This window comes from Macaca nemestrina, chromosome 17, assembly GCF_043159975.1.
Source record: "Macaca nemestrina isolate mMacNem1 chromosome 17, mMacNem.hap1, whole genome shotgun sequence".
Taxonomy (NCBI): domain Eukaryota; kingdom Metazoa; phylum Chordata; class Mammalia; order Primates; family Cercopithecidae; genus Macaca; species Macaca nemestrina.
In genome coordinates this window covers 22,175,219-22,187,472 of record NC_092141.1, presented here as the reverse complement: position 1 = coordinate 22,187,472, position 12,254 = coordinate 22,175,219, and the positions used below count along the sequence as shown (strand labels likewise).

The 12,254-nt window shown below is 49.9% G+C and overlaps 1 long non-coding RNA gene across 4 annotated transcripts; it reads right to left on the bottom strand.

The window, feature by feature from the left end:
- Positions 1-4,523: 4,523 nt before the first annotated feature.
- Positions 4,524-10,781, bottom strand: LOC139359478 (uncharacterized). Of its 4 annotated transcripts, XR_011615513.1 has the most exons (5): positions 6,226-10,781; positions 5,803-5,984; positions 5,422-5,586; positions 4,889-5,006; positions 4,524-4,666 (listed from the first exon to the last, which is right to left on the bottom strand). It is a non-coding gene; the product is annotated as an uncharacterized lncRNA (long non-coding RNA). The 4 variants fall into 4 exon arrangements; XR_011615512.1 differs by lacking the exon at positions 4,889-5,006; XR_011615514.1 differs by lacking the exon at positions 5,422-5,586.
- Between the last annotated feature and the right edge of the window lie 1,473 nt (positions 10,782-12,254).

The following is a 12,254-nucleotide window of genomic DNA, read 5'->3' as shown; positions in this document are numbered from 1 at the left end:
CACTGTTGTGCAAACGTCACCACAATAAATTTTAGATCATTTTCATGACCCCAAAGTAAACCCCGTAACCCTCCATTTCCCCCCAACTCCCCTAACCCTGAGCCACCACTAATCTACTTTCTGTCTCTATGTATTGTCGTATTTTGGACATTTTATTTAAATGGAATTACATAATATGTGGTATTTTGTGACTGGCTTCTTCCACTTAGCATAATATTTTCAAGGTTTATTTAATCCTGCATGTGCAGTGGGGTCACTTTACATAAGGATAAACCTGGGGGGGTGCTTACTGATTGATTTTGAAACTTCCCTCCAAAATTTTATATATATATATATATATATATATATATATATATTTTTTTTTTTTTTTTTTTTTTTTGACACGGAGTCTCGCTCTGTTGCCAGACTGGAGTGCTGTGGCATGATCTCAGCTCACTGCAACCTCCACCTCCTGGATTCAAAGGATTCTCCTGCCTCAGCCTCACGAGTAGGTGGGATTACAATCATGTGCCACCACACCTGGCTACTTTTGTATTTTTAGTAGAAACAGGGTTTCTCCATGTTGGTCAGACTAGTCCTGACCACCACCATGCCCAGCTAATTTTTTTTTTTTTTGGAAGATAGGGTCTCGCTCTGTCACCCAGACTGGAGTGCAGTGGCATAATCTCAGCTCACTGCAGCCTCAACCTTCAGGGCTCAAATGATCCTCCCACCTCAGCCTCCCAAGTAGCTGGGACTGCAAACAAGTGGCACCACACCTGACTAATTTTTGTATGTTTTTGTTAAGACAGGGTTTTGGCATGTTGTACAGGCTGGTCTGGAACTCAAGAGCTCAAGTGATCCACCCACCTTGGCCTCCCAAAGTACTGGGATTACTGGTGTGAGCCACTGCACTTGGCCTAATTTTTTTTTTTCCCTGAAGAGATGAGGTCTTGCTATGTTGTCCAGGTCTCAAACTCCAGGATCATGCAATCCTCCTGCCTTGGAGTTCCAAAGTGCTACAATTACAGGTGTGAGCCACCACACCGGCCCATTCTTTCTTTTATTCCGAGTATTCAGAATTTTTTTTAAAATGTGTTTTCCCCTTACAGCATTTCTCAGGTTGGACTAGCCATCTTTCAAGTGCTCAGCAGTCTTATTGGACAGCACAGCTCTGGAGGGTGATTTTATGTACATCCCCACTGCTCTCTCTGCCTCAATTCCTGTCTACCCCACACCCCTGCAAAAAGTGGTTTTTTTATTTGTTTGTTTGTTTTTTTGAAATGGAGTCTCACTCTGTCACCCAGGCTGCAGTGCAGTGGTGCAATCTCGGCTCACTACAACCTCTGGCTTCCAGGTTCAAGCGATTCTCCGGCCTCAGCCTCCCAAGTAGCTGGGATTACAGATGTGCACCACCAAGTCTGGCTAATTTTTGTCTTTTTAGTAGAGACAGAGTTTTGCCATTTTGGCTAGGCTGGTCTCAAACTCCTGACCTCAAGTGATCTGCCTGCCTCAGCCTCCCAAAGAAAGGCTTCCTTCCCTTTCTCCCTTTCCCCCTCCCTCCTCTCACACGTAGTGACTCTCTTGCCCTTCCACCTTCCACTGCGCCGAACCTAGAAAGCTTATTTTATTTTATTTTTTATTATTATTATTTTTCTTGAGATGGAGTCTTGCTCTGTCGCCCAGACTGGAGTACAATGCCATGTTTCAGTTCCCTACAACCTCCGCCTCCCGGGTTCAAGCAGTTCTCCCTGCCTCAGCCTCTTGAGAGGTTGGGATTACAGGTGCCCACCATCACGCCCAGCTAATTTTTGTATTTTTAGTAGAAACGAGGTTTCACCATGTTGGCCAGGCTGGTCCTGAACTCCTGACCTCAGGTTATCCCCCCGCCTCGGCTTCCTAAAGTGCTGGGATTACAGCGTGAGCCACTGCTCCCGGCCAGAAAGCTTATTTTGAAAGGTGTATATACAGCCCCTTATGTTTCTGCTTGATTTTTAAAATAACATATTTAGGTCTATAAGTTTTAGGATGTAAGATCTCACTGTATGTGTTCCTTTGCATCATTGAACAGTTTTGGTAATTATTTTTACTTTCTATATATTTTAGAGTTTCCATTAAACCAATATAGAATTTCATATTCAGGGCCTGGTGCAGAGGCTCATACCTGTAATCCAGCACTTTGGGAAGCCGAGATGGGCGGATCACCTGAGGTCAAGGGTTCGAGACCAGCCTGGCCAACATGGCCACACCCCGTCTCTACTAAAAATTCAAAATTAGTCGGGTGTGGTGGTGCATGCCTGTAATCCCAGCTACTTGGTATGCTGAGGCAGGAGAATCGATTGAAACTGTGAGGCGGAGTTTGCAGTGAGCCAACATCACGCCATTGTACTCTAGCCTGGGCAACAGTAGTGAAACTCCAGCTCAAAAAAAAAAAAAAAAAAAAAAATACAAAATTTAGCTGGGCATGTTGGCGGGTGCTGATAATCCCAGTCACTCGGTAGGCTGAGGCAGGAGAATTGCTTCAACCCAGGGAGCAGAGGTTGCAGTGAGCCAAGATCTCATGACTTCGCTCCAGCCTGGGGCACAGGGCAAAACTCCTTCTCAAAAAAAAAAAGAAAAAAATTCAAATTCATATTCACTCATTTCAAAAATGAAAATTTATTTTTGCAAATTTCTATTTGAGTGATAGAATTATTTTAATTTAGGAATGGTTCATAAAAAATGGGTGTAGTGATTATGTTCTTTCCTGTGCTTGAATGGAAAATGATGAGGGATCATGATGTTAGAGTTGCAGTGAGAAGGGGTGGGAAAGAGGGATTCCAGAGTGCCAGGCATGCAGGTTTTCTGGAAGGCTTGCACGAGGACTGCTGCTGTTTGAAGGTGTTCCCCGAAGTTCATGTGCTGGAAACTCAACCCGTAATGCAATACTGCTGCCCAGTGGAACCATGAAGAGGCGATTAGGTCATAAAGGCTCTGCCCTCAGGAATGGATGAAGGCGGAGGGGGTTAGTTGTCTTGGGAGTGGGTTCCTGATAAAAGAATGAGGATGGCTTCCTTCCCTTTCTCCCTTTCCCCCTCCCTCCTCTCACATGTGGTCACTCTCTTGCCCTTCCACCTTCCACCGTAGGACGGCACAGCAAGACCTTCACCAGATGCAGGCCCCTCACTTTTCCAGTGTCCAGAACTGTAAACCAAGTGAACTCTTGCTTATAAATCACCCAGTCTGTGGAATTCTGTTATAGCAACACAAACAGACTGAGACAGGGACACTCAGTGGGCTCATCTCTCTACTTGATGGAGCACTCCCTGCGTGGTATCTTGTATTTGTAGACATGATGCTGTAAATGCTCTTTGAGTGCCTTGAAGCCTTTTATGTTTGAGTTTACAGAGAAGCCCCTACAGGCTTCAGGTCCCTTCCTCTGTTGTTTCTTTGCTCTTTAGTACCTCCCCAAACCTAGTATTAAATTAGATCATAGCAAAGTCCTTGGACCAACAGTATTAGCAGTACCTGAATAACATGCTGGAAATACAGACTCACAGGCTGCACCGCAAAACACTGAACCAGAGACTCTAGGAGTGAGACCCAACAATCTGTATTTAACAAGTCCCCCAGATAAGTCTGATGCACACAGAACTGTGAGATGCTGTATTAGATGATGTTCAGTTCATGCTAATGGAATCACTAACACACACGTCTGCTCACTGCTTGGTCTTTGCACAGGCACCTGGATCCTCCTTGGAATACCTTTCTTAGTGTCTTGGTGTTGGTTAAGTTCTGTGGAGTTTGATACTGCTCATTTTGCTGCTTGTTCTGTTTTTCCAGAGTCCCTTTATCACTTGACCTGCTGCCACATTATGTTTGATTACAGATACCCCATCAGCCTGGGTCTCTCTTTACAGCCTTTGTACACATACGTCTACACATAGGGATTCGGATTATCTCAGGATCCCACATCCTCACTGTCCCCCATTCCCCCAACCCCGCCATCCCCCACCAGTACCTTTCTGAAGTTTTCTAGTCCTTCCTTTTCGTTTGTGCTCCTTAAAGCCCAGCCCCATGCCTGACTTTGGTTCCCACTGAGTTCTGTTACAAGGATTCCACATTTGTGGATATCAAATCTTTGGCAAGGTCATTTACCTGGGCTGGAATAAGACTCTTGGCTGATCCTCCTTCCTAAACACCCACCCAATGGGAGAGGCTGATACTCAACATGCAAACCTTGTTTTTTAATTCTCCAGGCAAAGTGATGTTGGAAGACATTGTGGCAGGGGTGGTGTGTGAAGATTTACAAATAATTTTTGAATATCTGCTTCATGATAGGTCTCAGAGGTGCCTTGTGGGTGTGGCTTTGGAGGATGATTACGAGGAAATTGTGGATATTAGGGAAGTCAGGAAAGGAAAATAATCACTCACAATTCAACAATTCAGAGAAAGCTCCTAAGGGAATTTCTGGCTGCTTGATGCCCAGAGGCCAGGTCCTCACTTTGTATCAAGGCTCAGGACTATGGATAGAGAAATTATGGGGCACCAAAAAAACACAGTAATCAAGATAAACAAAATTTTAATGTAATATCTTTAAAAATACAAATTGATGCATAAAGAAAACACCCATGTTGAACAAAACAGTTACAATGTTGCCTCCTCTTCAGCACCACCCCACCCTCCAGAAGTTTCCTCCAAGCCGCACCTGTAAGATAAAAAAAAAAAAAGACAAAATAAAAACCTGTAAGAGAAAAGATAAAAATGAGATCGGCCTGGGGGCTCATGCCTGTAATCCCAGCACATTGGGAGGCCGAGGCAGGTGGATCACTTCAGGTCGAGTATTCAAGACCAGGCTGGGCAGCATGGCAAAACGCCATTGCTACTAAAAAAATATATAAAAACATTAGCTGGGCATGGTGGCAGGCACCTGTAATCCCAGCCACTTAGGAGGCTGAGGCAGGAGAATCTCTTGAACCTGGGAGGCAGAGGTTGCAATGAGCCGAGATCACACCATTGCACTCCAGTCTGGGTGACAGAGCGAGATTCTGTCAAAAAAAAAAAAAAAAAAAAAAAAAAAGATCCTCAGGAATTTCTGGCTCAAGTCTCCCAGCCTCACCACCACTACCACCAGGCGATCTTTTGCTGTTCACCCAGGTCCAGGCTCCATCCCCTAAAATGCCGGGGAAATGCTACAAGACTCTCCCCATCTCCATTCCGGGAGTTTGCTGCAAGCCAATCTTGCTCTTCCTGAAAACAGCCTTGGGGTTCCCTGTCCTGGTACACCCTCCTACTGTAGGCAACACAGGGCCAGTGTCACCTGCAAACCAGGAGTCATGGCAAAGCATCACCTCTCCCTGAGCTGCTTCTGTCCCAATCTGGCATCTGCTCGGGGAAGGGCACACCAGGGAGGAGACTTGCGTGGTGAGCTCAGGTCACCTTCAGGGGAAGGTCAGTGCATACCGGCCAACCTGCACCACATTTTCCAGAATCCTTCAGCAGTACTGCGATGCTTTTGTGGTCAGCAGACCTCATTGGCTCCCAGCGAAACTTGTCAATGTCACTTGGGCATCTTAACAGTAGGCTCCTAAACTTGGTTGTATGTGCTGTGCAGATGTCAGAGGCACCCTGTGTGGGCAAAACCAACTGCTTTCCTGCCTCTCTAGCTCCAAAACTACAATCCCCAGAGGCCTCTGCAGTCACTTCTACTACCCATCCTACACACCTTCCCTGTGTCTGGTTAACGTCAGAAGCACTTCTGGTCTGTGGCCCCGGCTGGTTAGGCTGGTTGGCACCCAGTAAGGCCTCCCTCCAGGTCTTCCCCACACCTCTGCACCTCATTACCTGACCGGTTTCAGGACCTGCTGGGTGCATCCATGTTCCATGGGTGCCCTATAGGCAGTCAGCATGCCCCTCTGTGTGTCCCTGTGTTACTCATGGGAATGAAGGCTGGGAGCTGTAGAGCTGTCTCAGAACTCAGGTGCTCTCCTGTGGGCACCTGCAGGCCATTTTCCTTTCACTGGAGCCTACAGGGTTAGAGACAAACCCTCACTCTGTGGCTTGGGGACAAGGGCTTCACTCCCTGGCCTGAGTTTGGAGCAAAGCTTGAGGGTGCTGGGTCAGTCTGGGCCCCCCCCGGATGGGAACTGGCTGCCCTAGTGATTTCTGTGACATCCCCGGCCCCAACTGTGGGGCTCTGGAGTGGATTGTGCTTCACCTTGTGGCTGGGGGTTTCCAACTGAGAGTCCAAAAAGAGGTGAGAATTACCTGTAATTCCATCTTGGCTGTCAACAGGATGGATCCCCTTACCTTTTCTTGCCCTGGAGGCTGCCTGGTTGGTACTGGGGAAAGTTCATTCCTAGTCCTGGAAGAGCAGCTCATTCTAACCGGAGTCCTCCCTCAGCATTCCTTTCTGCTCCATCCATACCGCAGTCATTCATGAAGTCGTTAATTGTAAACACATATGGAATGGTTTAAATAGAAGTACAGAGATGTGTGCACTTAATTGTTCAGTGATGTGGATGAAGGGCAGGGACATCAGAGATGCCTGTGACTTCAAGGGGTTGGGGAGGACTCCCAGAAGTAGGGTTGTCTCAGCTGTCCCTGACCGGTTTGATACCTTGGAGATTAGGGGGAAGGCATTCCAGTGGGAGGCGGGAAGGAAGCACAGTCTCAGAGGCTGGGCTCTTGCTACCATGTGGAAGGATTATGGTGGCCAAGGGCCTTCTTAAGGTTGATTTTTAAATATACATAGGTGAAGATACAGACTAGCTATTCACACATAGAACAAGGAGAAGCTTGATATAGGCTAACTTGAATTTTACCTTTGAGAGCATTTTCAGCTTCTGGAAATAGGGACATTTCACCAAAAATTCCAGATTCCCTGCTTCTCTGAAAATAAATCTGCCCTAACTCTTCACTATTCTTTTTTTTTTTTTTTTTTTTTTTTGAGACAGATTTTCACTCTTGTTGCCCAGGCTAAGGTGTAGTGGCATGATCTCCACCCACCACAACCTCTGCCACCTGGATTCAAGCAATTCTCCTGCCTCAGCCTCCTGAGTAGCCGGGATTTACAGGCACGCGCCACCACGCCCGGCTAATTTTCTTGTACTTTTTTTTTTTAGTAGAGATGGAGTTTCACCATGTTGGTCAGGCAGGTCTTGAACTCCTGACCTCAGGTGATCCACCTGCCTTGGCCTCCCAAAGTGCTGGGATTATAGGTGTGAGTCACCTCACTTGGCCAGTCTGCACTATTCCTTAGTGTCAGACAATTTGATCCAAACAATGTCTTTCTCATTCGGACGTGACCTTCAGGGTTTAATTTTTGTATTTTTGGTATAGACAAGGTTTCTTTCTTTCTTTCTTTTTTCAGGTAAATTTTCACTCTTGTCACCCAGGCTGGAGTGCAGTGGCATGATCTCAGCTCACTGCAACCTCCGCCTCCTGGGTTCAAGCAATTCTCCTTCCTCAGCCTCCTGAGTAGCTGGGATTACAGGCGCCTGCCACCACATCTGGCTAATTTTTTATAGTTTTAATAGACATAGGTTTTGCCAGGTTGGGCAGACTGGTCTCATCTCGAACTCCTGACCTTCCTTAATCTGCCTGCTGCAGCCTCCCAAAGTGTGGGATTACAGGCATGAAGCAACGCCTAGCCTCCACTGGCCAATTCTTTGTATGTTTGAAGAGATGGGGTTTCACCATGTTGGCCAGGATGGTCTTGATCTCCTGACCCTGTGATCTGCTGGCCTCCGCCTCCCAAAGAGCTGGGATTAGAGTTGTGAGCCACTGCACCCAGCCTCAATGAAGCTTTTATATCAAAGTATTTATGTAGGAAAAATTAATCAAAGGGCACAAGCATTTCAATACTTAGGTTGTTTAAGATGAAATCTGTGGCTGGAAGAGTGCCAGACGCATAAAAATGTTTCGTACATGAAGGAACCACAACTTAAATAAACAAATTTTGAAGGAACTAAGTAACAAATGATTTTCTGTTGTTTGTTTTGTTATGTTATTTTGGAATTGTGATTAATCATTATGTCAAGGGAGTTGGGAAGAATTTCCAGATACTCTGATATGCATGACATCTTAATCATACCAAATAAAGCAAGGCTATCTTAGGAAATTAGGTATCACTGCCAAGGACCTTTACATGAGATAAATTAAAATTACTATTAAATTTGTAACAATCAGACGGACTGGCAGGCAAGTTGTGTCATTTTTTTCTCAGCATTTTTTCTTTCTTTGATTCAATAAAACAAAGTTAAATGCCAGCTATCTGCAAAACACTCACTAGACTATGTTTAATGATATGTGAAACACAGCCTGCACACTCACAGATCCTTGCCATGGTCCTGTTCCCTTCTTTTCAAAACCTGTGTTACCCTGTGGCTAGATTTCTCAATGAGATGAAAGAGAGAGAGGAATGAGAACCATCTTCTTTGAGGTCGCTCTGCACCGCTCCTGCAGGTAGACGATGACTTCTCAGGTGAGACTATTACCCTTGGCTGGGGGGTAGAGGTCTTAATCCTAGAAAAGAGGCCTCTCAGGGTGGAGAGGTGATTTAAATCCTTACCAGATAGACACAGCTCCCCAACTCCTCCAGACTTTCACAAACCCAAACTGGAACAGCGGAAAACGACTGACAACCGGCCACATGCCCCAGGCAGAGAGGCAGGGAGAGGCTGACCAGAGGGAAGGTCAACGTACAAGATACCACCCTCCGGCACACAGGGCACATGTGTCCCAACACACACACACACACACACACACGGACACAGAGCGAAAGAGAGAGAAAGGAGAGAGAAAGAAGAGACGCAGGCACACACACAAATGCACAAAGACGTATGGCAGTGGCAGGGTAACACCCACTCCCAGGCAGCCCCTGAAGCTGCCGGGTTCTGCTGTCTGTGACTATGACCCGTGGGTAAGAGAGCAGCCCACAGGCACACAAGCAAACCTCTCCTCTTTTGAAGAGACTCACTGGCACACCATCAGTCGGTGCAGGCCTGAGCCTGGGATCCCGCGCTGCTTCTCCGGCCCTCTGCCCGTGGTTTCTTCCTTCTGGACGACCCTCCGTGGATCCTGGCCTCCAAGACCATCCCATCTATGCCCCTGGCGAGAGCTGGTCTTAGCCCTGACTCTGACTAATCCTTCTAATCCCAGGTACTCGGGAGGCGGAGGGAAGAGAATCACTTGAATCCGGGCGGAAGACTTTGCAGTGAGCTGAGATCTCGCCACTGCACTCCAGACTGGGTGACAGTGAGACACTGACTACATAAAAAAATATATGGTGGAGCGGGGGCTGTGGGGACTGAGGCGGTGGCAGGTGAAGTGAAGATTGGGAAAGAGGCCTCCTTGACACTCCACGAATCCTGGCCTGAGGCTGGGATCTCGCGCTGCCTCCCCGGAGATCAGCCTGAGGTTTCTTCCTCCTGAGGTTTCTTCCTGCTGGTCGGATCTCCGTGAATCCCGGCCTCTGGAGACCATCCTGTTAAAGCCCTGGCCAGGACTGCTCTCAGCCCCGACTCTGACGCACTATCACACAGGGCTCCTACTTCGCCAAGTCTCAGGGACCCATCCCCAGGAAATGGTGTCAATCGCTGTGACCAAAACCGCAGCTCAGGCCTCGCGCATGAGCACTGGCAAGGCTGACTCCCCCTTTGCTCCAGAGACTCAGGCTGGGGACCCCTTAAAAAATGGTGGCGACGCGACGCGGGGACTGGGGCGGCAGTGGCAGCAGTGGAGCAGTCGGAGGCGGCGGGTGGGAAGAGGACTAGGAGAGGGGCCTGCGCGAGAGCCAGGGTCAGACCCATAGGAGTCCTATCGTCAGGACCTTCTTGATTGGTTTTCTGCTTTGGTTCCCGGTGGAGGAGGAGCTTCAGGGTGCCCGCTGGGCTCTCTGGACACCCCTTCGAATCCAATAATGGATCCCACCGGGTGATCAGGAATGGGGTTACAATGTAGTGAGGCAGGAAGGGCCTCGCTGGGGCACATAAAGATCCCAAGAGTTGCATGGCCTGCTGTTTGCTGAATAAACTGGCCCATGAGTCCATTGCCTCCCTCCTTCCTGAGTAGGGTAGGGGTTTACCTTCGTCTCCAAGGCCCGGGGACTCCGAAATCCCGACACAGCTTTCCCCAACACATGCAACAAGAGACAAAGGCGAGGCCAAGATAGAGCCAATGTGACCACACATGGCATTGACTTCCCTCAAGAGCAGATGGAGTGAGCGTGTGTCTTTGAGGTCATCTGGGACGATGCTGAGGCAGATAGTGAGGTCCAGGCATGTGCCCGGGGGCCACTGGGATTTCGCACACAAAGTTGAGGAAAAGCCAAGCACACCTGAAAACCTGTGAGACAGGACCTGTGCTAGAGTCCAAGCCACATGCAGGGATGCCTGCCAGAGGGGCCCAGACGTTTTGAAAAAGTATACCCCACCAACAGCCCACCACCAGGTGGTTCCCCTGACACCACCTCCCCTGACAACCAGCAAAACCCAATCCCTTGGGAGACTTGAAATCCGTGGCAGTCAAAAGATTCAGTGCTTGAAGGCATTTTGCCCAGGAGCAGGGGAACCGAAGGGATTTCAGAAATAAGCGAAAAATTACAGGCGGGATGCAACACTGCCTTTCCTGGCAGGCAAAGGTCAGCCACGGAGGGGTAGCATCACACTGGTCTCGGACAGACCAGGCAGCAATCACTTGAGACATGGAGATCAATGGAAGTGCCCCCTCCCAGATAGGTATGAGAACTCCAGAGTAATAAAACCGGTCCAAACAATAAGAAATACCACAGAAGATGAAAGCAATCAAGATCCGGACCCCTAGGAAGTATTTCCTGATGAAATGGAAACTGTCCCATGTTGAAGACATTCACACAGACCGAGAAGCATGCAGGACCCTAGGCCTCCCTCCCTCTCCGAAAGAGCGGCGGCCTAGCCCCGCTTGCGAAAGCCCCGGGGCTCCCGCAAGCTGCCTCTGCTTTCCAGGACCCGCGCAAACAGGGACAGGGGCGGTCCCGCGGCGGAGCCACTGGCCCCACGCGTGGCACTGGCCGATCCCCGAGCAGACGATGTGAATGCGTGTCAGCCCGGGCGTACCGGGCGACGGCGAAACCAACAGCGGAGTCCAGGCCTGTGCCCGGGTGGAAGAGGGTCCCAAGGGACCTGCCCGTGGATTCCAAGGGAAATCAAAGAACGCCTGGGATCCAGGAGGGAGCCAGAAGATTCAGGGAGTCAGTCCACCTGCTCAGAGGAGCCGAGGAGAGGCTGTGCCTCAAGAACGAGAGGGGAAGTGCAGAGGGGAAGTGCCGCACCGCCTGTCCAAGAAGACAAGGCCAGTCACGGTCGCCTAGCGCTCATGCTAGGCAGGCCACCCAGCCATGAGGTGAAACAGGGAGAGCAAGACAGCTTCCCTGTGGGAGACACGTATGGGAGCCGGGAGCTCCAGGGTCATGGAACCTGCCCAAGCAAGCAGAAACAGGTTTGGAGAGAGAAACCGTCACCACACGGATCTCCGAGGAGTGTCTCCCTGACGGACTGGGAAGCCATCTGCGTCCAAGACGTTCGGCCAGACCGACAAGCGTGTAGGCCCCCGAGAGACAGGGGAGACAGAGCAAGAGGGAGGACAGAGCAGAGGCCGGAGCCCAGGCCCGACACTGCCCGGTGCCACCGCCGCGGGCCTAAGGGGAGGGTTGCCCAACGGCTGACTTGTCCGGAGAGGCCAGCCTTCCAGGGACCGGGAGGCCTGGCATCTCCCCTTCCCGGCTTCCTCTTCAAGCTTCTGCCGTGGTGCGGCTTCATTTCTCAGAGAAGAGCCGTGAAAAGGTCCAAGCGTCTCCTCTGAGGCGGGTCTGCTCCTCTCCTGCAGGGCGGGCGACGAGCTCCTCTGGGGCTTTTGGCCCTGGCTGGACTGTGGTTATCTTGATCCCAGGAGAGAGTCCGCTCGGCAAGGGTAACGAGATTTCCACTGCTGCTGGGGAAGACGCATCTCCTCACGCGGCCGAGGCCCTCAGGGACCCCAAGTGGAACGGCGGCGAAAACCACTGACGAGCCCGCCGCAAGACCCAGGCACAGAGGCAGAAGAAAGAGGCTCGGCAGAGCCAGGCCGACGCGCAAGAAGTCGCCTTTGGGCGCACGGGGCGCGTTCGTCCGAACGCACCCACGCACACGGGCACGCACACACGAACCGGCAGAAAGAGGGAAAGACACACACAGAGAGTGAGGGCCAGAGAGACAAGAGAGGATGGGAGAGACCCAGACACACACGGTCACACGGCAGCAGCGGCACAGAAACGCAGC